The 13,007-nt window shown below is 32.8% G+C and overlaps 1 protein-coding gene across 2 annotated transcripts in view; it reads left to right on the forward strand.

Moving 5' to 3' along the window:
• Positions 1–13,007, forward strand: part of myo (growth/differentiation factor myoglianin) — a 112,111-nt gene that overhangs the window by 82,523 nt on the left and 16,581 nt on the right. The window lies entirely within an intron of this gene.

The raw sequence follows: 13,007 nt of genomic DNA on the forward strand, positions 1-13,007 counted from the left end.
ATACAATTTGGGCTATATATTTGCACATTAGGGGGACGGTGCTTGGGGTTGAAGTATTTGGACAGTGTGAAGGTAGAAAACAATTCCTACCTCATAATATGCGGAGTAATTGTACCTAACATATTAGGCATGCAGACCCGCTATACTTTACACCCAGCCCCCCTAATGTTCAAATATATATCCCGAATTTGTTTCTAAAGTATTATATTTTTATCATACTTAGGTATATTTCATTAGGATTGAGCGTGAGAAAAACATTAAAAGAATATTAGGTAGGGGCTATATCATACAAGTACCGAGCAATGAAATTGGATAGAATTTTACACCCCTCCCTTCTAATGTTTAAATATATACCCCACATTTGTTTCTAAAGCATTATATTTTTATCTTACGTTGGTATATTTCATTAGAACTGAGTGTCAGATTAAAATATTAGAAGAATATTAGGTAGGGGGTATATCATACACGTACCGAAATTATTAATTGTTAATAAAAAAGAAGAAAAAGTAGACAAAATAAGTAACAGCAAAAGTTATAAATAAAAAGGCATAACTTGAATGGAAATGAAATTCAAATCCCTAAATTAATCAAACAAACTTAAAAATAAAATAAGGTAATTTAATAAGAGAAACAAACAAAAGTGGCAATGTTCGATAAATTAACGGATCCAAAATATCCGTACACCTATTAATTGCTTCTTAAATCCCTGTAAAAAAAAGCCTTGTTCTTAACAATGTTGTTAACAAGCGTTATTGTTATCAGAGTAATGTGGCTTGGACGTAGAATTTTATTTCTGAGGAGTCCGAGACGAATACAAAGGCCCTCATTGGGCGTGAAATGAATTTCAAACCCTTAAAATTATATAAGATCATTAATAATAAAATAAGAAAACTAAAAAAGAAAAACAAACAAAAGTGGCAACGTCCGACAAATAAACGGATCCGAAATCTTCGGACGCATATAAATTGCTTCTCGAATCCCTGTCAAAAAAAACTTTCTACTTTCATTTGGTAAGAAGGAATAGAGTCTTAGTTGTATAGTCTAGAAGAAGCTACAGATTGCAGCAAAATGTTGAGGAGAGCGTTGAACTAAATCAAAAGACGTTCTAAATCACATTAAGCTAAATCAAACTGAGACTTCCAGCGAATTATGAAAGGGATAATGAACTGACCAAAACGCAACTGCTACTGTTGTTAGTATTAATATTACTAAGCGTTATGGTATTTGTAGAACATTCAGGGACTGTGGAACATTAGTTCCTTATTCTTTGCTTCTAATGTGACCCTAACTGTACCTGGTGCATTGTCGGTGCCGATTGAACAGCTATCGATTTGAGTGGTTTTCCCTAATAATACCTTTCATAACAGAAATCAGTCAGTTCCCTAGTCCACACCAGTCCGGATGTGGTCCCTAAAGTAGCACGATGCTGATGGCTTTCGTTATCACTATGAAATTTTGCAAAAAGTGAGTGTGCTTCTCGTTAATGCTTTAATTTCTCCATTAAGATATTTATTTCAAAATGTTACTATCACAAGCCTGACTGGCCAAAGTCGTATTTTGGAGTCAAACAAAAAATAGGATAATAACACCGAAAAAGGTTTAAAAACAACCACGCACTTAAAACTGGCAAAAAAGCGCACCGTCATTTCATCAAATTGGTAAAAAATTGAAATATATATATATATATATATATATATATATATATATTATATATATATATATATATATATATATATATATATATATATATATATATATATATATATATATATATATATATATATAACAAATTTAAAACATATATCAATAAATTTAAAACAAATAAATGTAGTCGAATCATATAAAAATTGTAGCTTTATATCGTTAGCTTTTATATCAGCCCTTATAAGTTCAGTTAACAGCCATCTGATCACGATGGACCCCGGGGATCAAAAAAGAGGAGACATTAGTATAACCCATGCAAAAATGTAATTCTCCTTATTTTTTTCAAGATTTGGTACTGTAACCCTCAGTTCAGGGTTTTGACGGGGCAATGTAAATAGTATGCTTTTCATATCAATATAATATCATTTTGTGAGGTATCAGGATCTTTTTATGAATTCCCAAAATTTTGTTCTCGGCACTGTAGATTACTGTTTTGTTTGTTTGTTTTTTTGTTTAATATCAACAAGAGTTATCTTTTCCAAATCAACTCCAAGTTAGAAATTTTTTTCACAAACAAGTTTCTTTGAAAGCGTGTCTTTCTGTTGTTTTTTTTTTTTTTTTTGCTACTATGGGATAAGGTTTAAGCTTTGCTAGGTATCAGCTCCTACTGCAACTATGATAATACTGCCTGCCTAACATAGATAGCTTAACGTGTGAATTAGTAAATATCATGAAACAAGAAGGTACAACAGTTGATTGAACAATGATGAATTCATAAGAAAAGTATGTAAGGAAAATCAGATTATGGAGAGCAGGTATGTACAAAGGGATTTATTGTGAGGTAGGGGGATTCAACAAAACATAGGCTAATTATTAAAGCTTATCAGAAACCATGGGTGAACTGTAAAAGTCATGAAATTTCTGGGCTGTGGGCCTGGAGGCCTTCTTGCGTACATACCCGATGATAGATTTTCGATGAATGAAACTACCAATTTTCTTCAATAATTTGTGAAGTTTTTGTCAGAAATTTTAATTTCCGTAAAAGAAAGCAAAAACAAAATCGCCATAATTTGGGGGAGGAGCTTAAAAAGGCATGAAAACAGATTTGAAATCAGCACAAAAATACCTGATAAAAATCTGTCACTCATCTTTATTTAGCAATAAATAAGCAAAATTGTTTGGCCTATTGTTTTCACAAGGTTTTATGAAGGATAACATTCAAAAGTTTTTGGAATGTCAATTTGCTGCAATTCTAAGATTTTAATGTTTCAGCGTAGCTGAATTATTTTACTAGCTTGAATAGTTTAGGTGGCATGCAACAACTTGAAACATCCGATATAAGCTGAGGCCATTAGACATTATAAGTATGATGATATAATTTGCATCAATATCTTCCCCTCCCCTGTTTCTGAAGGGTTTTCCCTTTTTCTAAAAGTAAGCAATCGTTTTTGAATATTACTATCACACTTCTGTTTTTTAGAGTTTCGGTATCTGTAGAGATATATCGCTCCTTGTAGTTCAATATTTACTAGAAATTTATCTAAATATTTGCATTTCCTTTCAAATGAGATTTCTTCCGGTATTCCATAACCACTAGTTCGTTACTGTCATTCCTGAGGCCATGTCAGAGTGCTACTCATGCAAAAATCCAATTTCCTTTGTTGCTCGGAGTGGGGGACTCTAAAACTTTGGTCAAGATTTTCAAAGAACAGCAATTTCAATGCTCAAATTTTTTTTTCAATAAGGCATCAATTTCGAGGGGTAAAAAGCTTCTTTGAATAAAAAAATTTATAAGAACCTCTTCACGTAACTACAAATTACTGTTCATTTAAGCCCAAATCTCTGTTTTCAAAATTCTGCTAAATAGAAAATATTTAACTCTTGAGAGTTTATTTTTAATCCCTCTGTTTACGTTTTGGTGACTAGAGCAGTGATTTGCTCTTTATTTGTTACAGCGACTACTGCAGCCATTCAGGGTGGATAGAGAATGCTTTTTTTTGGGGGGGGGGGGAAGCACCGATAAAATTTGGCTCATCATCAGTATTTCCGCCCCTCCAATCCTGTTTTTTTTGTAATTTTTGCCTTCTGGGGGAGCAAAAACCATCCCCTGTGTCCTTCCCTGCAGCCATTATTGCTAGGAACAGATTGGAAGGAACAGTGCATTACTTTTCTAGCACACTCTTCCTTGAATATCCCTGTAAATTTGACCTTAATCCAATAAATCTAGAATTGAGTTAACCTGTATGTAAGGCTAATCAAATACAATAGCATTCTTTAGCATAAATATAGGCCACCTGTGGCTGTTCATTTGGCTGCCATTACTTCCCATTTAATGACCAATAAAACAAAACATAAGGTTTTTATCTGAGGGAAATTTAAGATTCTGTTAGGCATTTGAATCGAATTTGATATCAGATTGGGGATATATTTAGTATTCAAAGACCTCGACATGCCTGAAAGAATTTGGTGTTGGAGAGCTAATAGAACTACATCATTATGTTTCAAAGTGGCCAATTTAATGGTCAATAAAACAAAACAAAAGACTTGTATCTGAGGGGAATTGAAGATTTTTTTTACACGTTTGACTTGAATTTGACATGAGATTAGGGGTATATTTAGTATTTAAATTCTTCCTTGATTGTCTCAAGATACTTAAAAGACTAAGATGCTGGAGAGCTAAAAGAGCTATATCATTGTGTTTATAACTGACTTATTTAGTGATCAATAAAACAGAACATAAGATTTGCACGTGAGCGGAATTGAATATTATATTAGGTATTTTATTTGAATTTGAAATGAGATTAAGGGCATATTTGGAATTCAAGGCACTTGAAGGCCTGGAAAGCTAATAGAACCAGTGGCGGATCCAGGGGGCGAGGGGGCACGCACACCCTCCTAACGTAGTCTAAAGTAGTGTAATTTACTTAATTAACGCAAGTTTGCATTAATTAAACTCGCTCCTAACGCAAATTTATCGGATCAACCTATTTTGCACCGCCCCCCCCAAAAAAAAAATCCTGGATCTGAACCTGAATAGAACTATACAATACGTTTAAAGGTGGCCTATTTAAGGGTCAACGATTCAAAATAAAGGTAAAGAAGACAAGAGGTAGTCCAAAACTCACTATGCGAAACTTTTGTCCAAGGTGAATTTAAAACACCATAGAACACCATATAAAACACCATAGAACACCATATAAAACACCACAAGACACCATATAAAACACCATAAAAAACGCCATAAAACACCATAAAACACCATATAAAACACCATAAAACACCATATAAAACACCATTAAACACCATATAAAACACCATAAAACGTCATATAGAACACCATAAAAATCAAGTGGCGGATCATAAAAATCATAAAAACACCATATAAAACCAATTACGCTCCATCGATTGGTCTTTTCTGCATTGGGACTTTTCACTTGGGTCTTAAATTAATTAGAAGTTTTTATTTTTCTTAAAATGCTTTGTATCTCCTTTTTAATAAAAACTCACCTTGTCGGGCACATCATAGGCAGCGCATTCGCGCTGCCTAAGTAATGAAAGATGTTGACAGTAGAATGCATATAATGAATTTGCTTGCCTCCATAGGAATTACCATGCTATTTGCTTGCCTCCATAGGAATTCCCATACTATTTGCTTTAAGCTCTACACCTTTTCAAAGAGAGTGAGTACTACGCTTTACTTCTTCGATGTGTTCTGTATAATACACAAGAGGCGTATGAGCAGTATTGTCATTTTAAAGTAGAGTTTAACAATAGAGTATACTAAAAATTTGATAATAAGAAAGATGCCGATGGCAAGAAAAGAATTTTAATAATTGATAGCTTTACTTCTCCGATCTGATCCGTGTCATACACAAGTGATTTTTTTTTCGTTGAAATGCAAGAGTTGTAATATTTCAGTAGTGTCTTGTCTTTGTTGGCCATGTCACGTTTACTTTTTCTTGATTTTTTTTTCAAAGTACTATTTGGATTTCTTTCGCTGAAATGGAATAGTTTGAATATTTAATCAGTGTTTTGTTGCGGTTCACATTATTACAGATGCATTATCTTGATTTTTACCATTTCACTTAGAATTTATACCGTGAAAATATCTATTTGGTATATTTAAAAAGTGTTTTGTCATGGTTTACCATGTCAAAGTCACAATATATTGATTTTTCAAAGTTCATTTTGAATTTCTTTCATAAAATGCAAGAGTTGGAATATTTCAGTAGTGTTTTATCGTGGTTTACCTTGTCACAGTTACATAATCTTGATTTTTCAAAGTTAATTTTTGGATTTTTTTCCTTGAAATGCAAGAGTTGGTATATTTCAATAGTGTATTATCGGGGTTTACCGTGTCACAGTTACATTTTTCTGATTTTTAAATGTTCATTTTGTATTTCTTTCCTTGAAATGCAAGAGTTTGAATATTTCAGTAGTGTTTTGTCGTGGTTTACCTTGTCACAGCTACATTCTCTTGATTTTTCAAAAGTTCATTTTTGGATTTCTGTCGTTGAAATGAAAGAGTTGGAATACTTCAGTAGTGTTTTGTTATGGTTTACCTTGTCACAGTTACATTCTCTTGATTTTTCAAAGTTCATTTTGGATTTCTTTCCTTGAAATGCAAGATTTAGATTATTTCAGTAGTGTTTTGTTACGCATTACTTTGTCATAGTTACAGTCTCTTGATTTTTCAAAGATCATTTCGGATTTTTGCATTATCTTTATTTTTCGAAGTTCCTTTTTAATTTCTTTATTAAAATGAAAGTGTTATAATATTTAAGTAGTGTTTTGTCGTGGTTTACAATGTCACAGTTACATTCTTTTGATTTTCAAAGTTCAATTTGAATTCCTTTCTTGAAATACAGGATTTAGACTATTTCAATAGTGTCTTTTAGTTGTTAAGATTTTCAAAATTAAACGATCTTGATTTTGCACAGTTCATTATGCATTTTTTACATTGAAATTAATGAAGTTGAATATTTAAGTAGTGTTTTGTTATGCTTTACCCTGTCATAGTTACAATTTCTTGATTTTTCAAAGTTCATTTTGGATTTCTTTCATTTAAATGCAAGAGTTGGAATATTTCAGTAGTTTCCTTGAATGCAAGAGTTGGATTTTTTCAATTTCGCTCCATCGTGTATTCACTTGCAACTTTGACATCCACTTGATTTTTTCAGATCTCGTGGTGGGATTGGTTAGTCACATGATTTTTCAATGTACATTTTTGAACATACTTCGTGATAAGAAGACGTTGGGATGTTTCAGCAGTTTTGCGTCGTTGATGTCATCGTCACTGTTGCATTCCCTTGATTTTTCTAAGTTCTTTTTGGATTTCTTTCGTGAAATACAAGAGCCGGAATATTTCCGTAGTGTTTTCTCGTGGTATACCTTGTCACAGTTACATTCTTTTGATTTTTCAAACTTCATTTTGAATTTCTTTTCTTGAAGTGCAAGAGTCGGAATATTTCAGTAGTTTTTTGTAGTGGCTTACCTTGTCAAAGTTATATTCTCTTGATTTTTCAAAGTTCTTTTTGGAATTCCTTTCCTTGAAATGTAAGAGTTGAAATATTTTAGTAGTGTTTTGTCGTGGTTTACCTTGTAACATTTACATTCTCTTGATTTTTCAAAGTTCATTTTTGGATTTCTTTCGTTGTAATGCAAGAGTTTGAATATTTCAGTAGTGTTTTGCTATGGTTTACTTTGTCAAAGTTACATTGTCTTGATTTTTCAAAGTCCATTTTTGATTTCTTTCATTGAAATGTAAGAGTTGGAATATTTCAGTAGTGTTTTGTCATGGTTTACCTTGTCATAGTTACATAATCTTTATTTTTCAAAGTTAATTTATTATTTTTAAATTCTCTTTATTTTTATAAGTTCATTTTGAATTTCTTTCGTGAAATGCAAGAATTGGAATAGTTCAGAAGGGTTTTATTGTGTTATATTTTGTCACATTAAAATTCTCTTGATTTTTCGAAGTTCATTTTGGACATGTTTCGTTGTATTGAAAGAGTTGGTATATTTAAGAAGTATTTTTTTGTGCTTTACCTTGTCAAAAATCAAAAATGAACTTTGTAAAATCAAGAGGATGTAACTGTGACAAGGTAAACCAAGACAAAACACTACTGAAATATTCCAACTCTTGCATTTCAACTAAATAAATCCAAAATAAACTTTGAAAAATCAAGAGAATTTAACTGTGACAAGGTAAACCATAACAAAACACTACTGAAATATTCCAACTCTTGCATTTCAACGAAAGAAATCCAAAAATGAACTTTGAAAAATAAAGAAAATGTAACTATGACAAGGTAAACCACCACAAAACACTACTTAAATATTACAACTCTTGAATTTCAATGAAATAAATTAAAAATTAACTTTGAAAAATCAAGAGAATTTAACTATGACAAGGTAAACCATAACAAAACACTACTGAAATATTGCAACTCTTGCCTTTCAACGAAAGAAATCCAAAAATTAACTTCTAAAAAACAATAAATTGTAACCATGACAAGGTAAAGTACGATACAACACTACCGAAATATTCAGATTCTTGCATTTCAAGGAAAGAAATCCAAAATGAGCTTTGAAAAATCAGGAAAACGTAACTGTTATAAAGAACACCACGATAAAACAGTATTGAAATATTCCAACTCTTGCATTTCACGAAAGAAATTCAAAATGAACTTTGAAAAATCAAGAGAATGTAACTGTGACATTTTAAACCACGACAAAACACAACTGAAATATTCCAACTCTTGCATTTCACGAAAGAAATTCAAAATGAACTTTGAAAAATCAAGAGAATGAAAAAATCCAAAATGAACTGTGAAAAATCAAGAGAATGTATATGTGACAAGGTAAACCATGACAAAACACTACTGAAATATTCCAGCTCTTTCATTTCAAGGAAAAAAAATCCACAATAAACTTTGAAAAATCAAGAGAATGTAACTGTGACAAGGTAAATCATAACAAAACACTACTGAAATATTCCAACTCTTGCATTTCAACGAAAGAAATCCAAAACTGAACTTCTGAAAAATCAAGAGAATGTAACTGTGACTAGGTAAACCACGACAAAACACTACTGAAATAGTCTAACTTGCATTTCAAGGAAAGAAATCCAAAATGAACTTTGAAAAATCAAGAGAATGTAACTGTGACAAGGTAAACCACGACACAACAATACTGAATTATTCCAAGTCTTGCATTTCGATGAAAGAAATCCAAAATGAACTTTGAAAAATCAAGAGAATGTAACTGTGAAAAGATAAACCACGATAAAACACTACTGAAATATTCCAACTCTTGCATTTCATGAAAGAAATTAGAAATGAACTTTGAAAAATCAAGAGAATGTAACTGTGACATGGTAAATCACGACAAAAAATTACTGAAATATTGTAACTCTTGCTTTTCACGAAAAAAATTTAAAATGAACTTTTAAAAATCAAGAGAATGTACCTGTGACAAGGTAAAGCACAACAAAAAACTACTGAAATATTCCAACACTTGCATTTCAACGAAAAAAATAAAAAATGAACTTTGAAAAAAATCAAGCGAATGTAACTGTGAAAAGGAAAAGCAAAACAAAACACTACTAAAATATTACAACTCTTGCATTTCAACGAAAAAAAATTAAAAATGAACGTTGAAAAATTAAGAGAATGTAACTGTGACAAGGTAAACCACGACAAAACACTACTGAAATAATCCAACTCTTGCATTTCAATGAAAGAAATTCAAAATGAACTTTGTAAAATCAAGAGAATATAAAAATTAAAAATGAACTTTGAAAAATCAAGAGAATATAACTGTGACAAGGTAAGTCACAACAAAACACTTCTGAAATATTTCAACTCTTGCATTTCAAGGAAAGAAATCCAAAATGAACTTTGAAAAATCAAGAGAATGTAACTGTGACAAGGTAAACCACGACAAAACACTACTGAATTTAAGTATGTTTAATCTCATTCGAAGACATAAAAAAAGAAAAAAGTTGAAAAAAATATATCATGTTAAAAAAAAAATAAAAAAAAAATGGGGGGGGGCCAAAAAGTTGGAGGGAGGGAGCGCCCTTCGAGTTTGGGGATAGGGGACCTATGGAGGGATGAAGTCCCTGGTGGTTAGGGTCAATGGTGCTTATGATCCATGATGGTTCATACTCATTTATACCTCACTACTTGATTTGTAAGGATTTCTATGGATTGTTCTTAATTTCTTTATTAAAATTCTTTTCTTGCCATCTACATCTCTCTTATTATTAACTTTTTAGTATACTATAACGTTAGACCATATTTCATACTGACAACACTGTTAAAACGCCACTTATGTAATATACAAAACACATCAAAGAAGTAAAGCTATCCATTATTAAAATTCTTTTCTTGCTATCTACATCTCTCTTAGTATCAACTTTTTAGTAGACTATATTGTTAAACTCTATTTTAATTTGACAACACTGTTCAAACGCCACTTGTGTATTATACAGAACACATCGAAGAAGTAAAGCGTAGTACTCACTCTCTTTGAAAAGGTGTAGAGCTTTAAGCAAATAGTATGGGAATTCCTATGGAGGCAAGCAAATAGCATGGTAATTCCTATGGAGGCAAGCAAATTCATTATATGCATTCTACTGTTGACACAATGTATTATTTGTTTTTACTTGGTTTTAGACCATGGCACTTCGTATCGAAGGAGTTGTGGTAGAAAATTCGAAAAGGGCTCATTCGAATGGAAATTGGAGTGGCTAGTGCCCTTTTTAATAGTCGGAAGTGATTGGAGGGTAACTAGCCCCCTCCACTGCCATAAGAACGATGTTCGCACAATGTATTATTTTTTTCCTTTAGACCAGGGCACTTCGTTTCGAAGAAGTTGTCGTAGAAACTTCGAAAAGCGTTCATTCAATTGGAAATTGGAGTGGCTTGTACCCTTTTTAATAGTCGAAAGTGGTTGGAAGGCAACTAACACCCCTTTCATGCCCACCATTTCTCGAAACACATCCAATCAAAATTTCGAGATAGCCATTTCATTCAGCATAGTTAATTTCAAGATAGAAATTATGTTTTTGAGGAGGACACTCCCCCACAGCCTTCGGGGCAAGGGTTGTAAGTTCTGTCCTGGGGACACATAAGATTTTCATTGAAGGCGTTGTCGTAGAAACTTCAAAAAGGCTCATTCGATTGGAAATTCAAAGGGCTAGTGCCCTTTTTAATAGTCGAAAGTGATTGGAGGGCAACTAACCCCACTCTCACGCTCACTTTTTCCTCAAACGCATCCAATCAAAATTTTAAGATAGCCATTTTGTTCAACGTAGTTGAAAGTTTTGGAAATTAGGTCTTTGAGGATGACAACCCCCTCCCCCCAACAGCCCTCAGGGCAAAGGTTGTAAGTTATGCCCTGGGGGCATATAAGGATTTTATAGAACGCGTTGTCGTAGAAACTTAAAAAAGCGCTCATTGGATTGGAAATTGAAAAGGCTAGTGTCTTTTCGCGCTGCCTAAGTAATGAACGATGTTGACAGTAGAATGCATATAATGAATTTGCTTGCCTCCATAGGAATTACCATGCTATTTGCTTGCCTCCATAGGAATTCCCATACTATTTGCTTAAAGCTCTACACCTTTTCAAAGAGAGTGAGTACTACGCTTTACTTCTTCGATATGTTCTGTATAATACACAAGTGACGTTTGAACAGTGTTGTCAATTTAAAATAGAGTTTAACAATATAATATAGTAAAAAGTTGATACTAAGAGTGATGTAGATGGCAAGAAAAGAATTTTAACGCCCCTCTCACGTGAAAGGGTAACCTTTCACCGTTACTAGGAAAGGGTCGTCCAATTTTAGTTTCGTGTTTTTATTTTAAGGTTTGGTTTTTATATTTTTATCAGTTTTATTCTGCACTGAGGACGGTCAAGCGGAGGTCTTGACCGAAATATTTGCATAATTTTTCAATTTTTTCACTGGCTGTTAATTGTCCTCGTTTCCTTTCTTCGTGATTTTTTGTTTATCATGATTAGCCAGTGTGGTCTCAGAAATTATTTACAACTAAAAAGAAGTTGAAAGAAGGCGAAAATAGGGCACAGAAAAAGCCCTCAGGGTATATTTTTCGAGTCATGTAGGTTTCTTATCGTTTTGAACTGTCATTTGCTATCATTGAAAGCTAAAATTGAATACGAACGTAGTTACTGCGTTAAAACTATTCTAAACTGACTCGGGTGACTTTTGACTATTAATAAGGGCACCAGCCCTTTTAATTTCCAACCGACTGAGCCTTTTTCGAACTTTCTACGTCAACTCCTTTGATATGAAGTGCACAAAATGCACAAATGTTTTTTTTCTCAAGTAGTTCTATATGTTTATTATGTTTTATAGTTTTTTTGTTATGTTGTGAAATGTGAACTCGAATGCTCTGATGTAAGTCGATGTAAGTTGTTTATTTTTTTTGAGTGGCAATACAAACCCAGGTTATTGGGCTTCATGCTTTTTTGATGATTTTTTTTTTGAACAAATTATATCTCCATTGAAAAAAAAATAAAAAGGACCCTGATGCAAAAAATTGAAACAACACAAAATGAAATAAGCCGTCTCATATTTGGTCTTATGAAGCCCACAAGTACTAAGTTTCTGCTTACTGAGAGTGGAATGTCAACAATAAGTGAAAGACAAAGATTTCTTTTGATAAATTATTTTTTGAAAATTTAGTGGACCAAAAATCTACCAAAAATTTAGTAAAAAATCTACGTCTTTATTGCTCGATTTTATAAAGCTGAAGTGAAGCTGCGCGGGTCTTTGATGCTGAAAAAAAGGCTTGACGTTGGGTTAGACGACAGAGAAAATTGGAAAAATTTTTATACACTGTAGCCTTTTGTCCATTAAGTTTTGCTACCCTTAGATAAACGGCTCATGAACGTGCCCCTAAGACCTTCCCCCAACTTAGTAAATTTTGCATTTTATTTTCTCTTTCTAACCCTGAGTTTTGCTATTAGATAGGTAACGTGTATATGCAAAACTATTCTCATTATCTTAAAGGAAACACAGGCGCGTGCGATACCATGGTCCTCTAGCTTCCCTACTCTCCACTCCACTCCCCACTCCAAACAGATTTTTGTATTAAATCTTAAATTTAATCCTGTGGTAGCTTGGTAGGTCGATCTCGGCTTAGCAATTCCAGCCCTAGGGTTCAATCTCAGGTGCCACAAGATAGGGCAAATTAGGTGCCACAGGTAGAAACCTAACAGAATTGCTACCTGTCCCTGTAAAAACAAGACCCGGGAATTGAAAAGTCGGTAATTATTTCTCTGTGTGCCATCAATAGCTCTGGAGAATCTTTATACTTTTATATCTTTTTTAATAT

Source organism: Artemia sp. Qi Xiang Cuo, chromosome 20 (assembly GCF_049724085.1).
Source record: "Artemia sp. Qi Xiang Cuo chromosome 20, ASM4972408v1, whole genome shotgun sequence".
NCBI lineage: Eukaryota > Metazoa > Arthropoda > Branchiopoda > Anostraca > Artemiidae > Artemia > Artemia sp. Qi Xiang Cuo.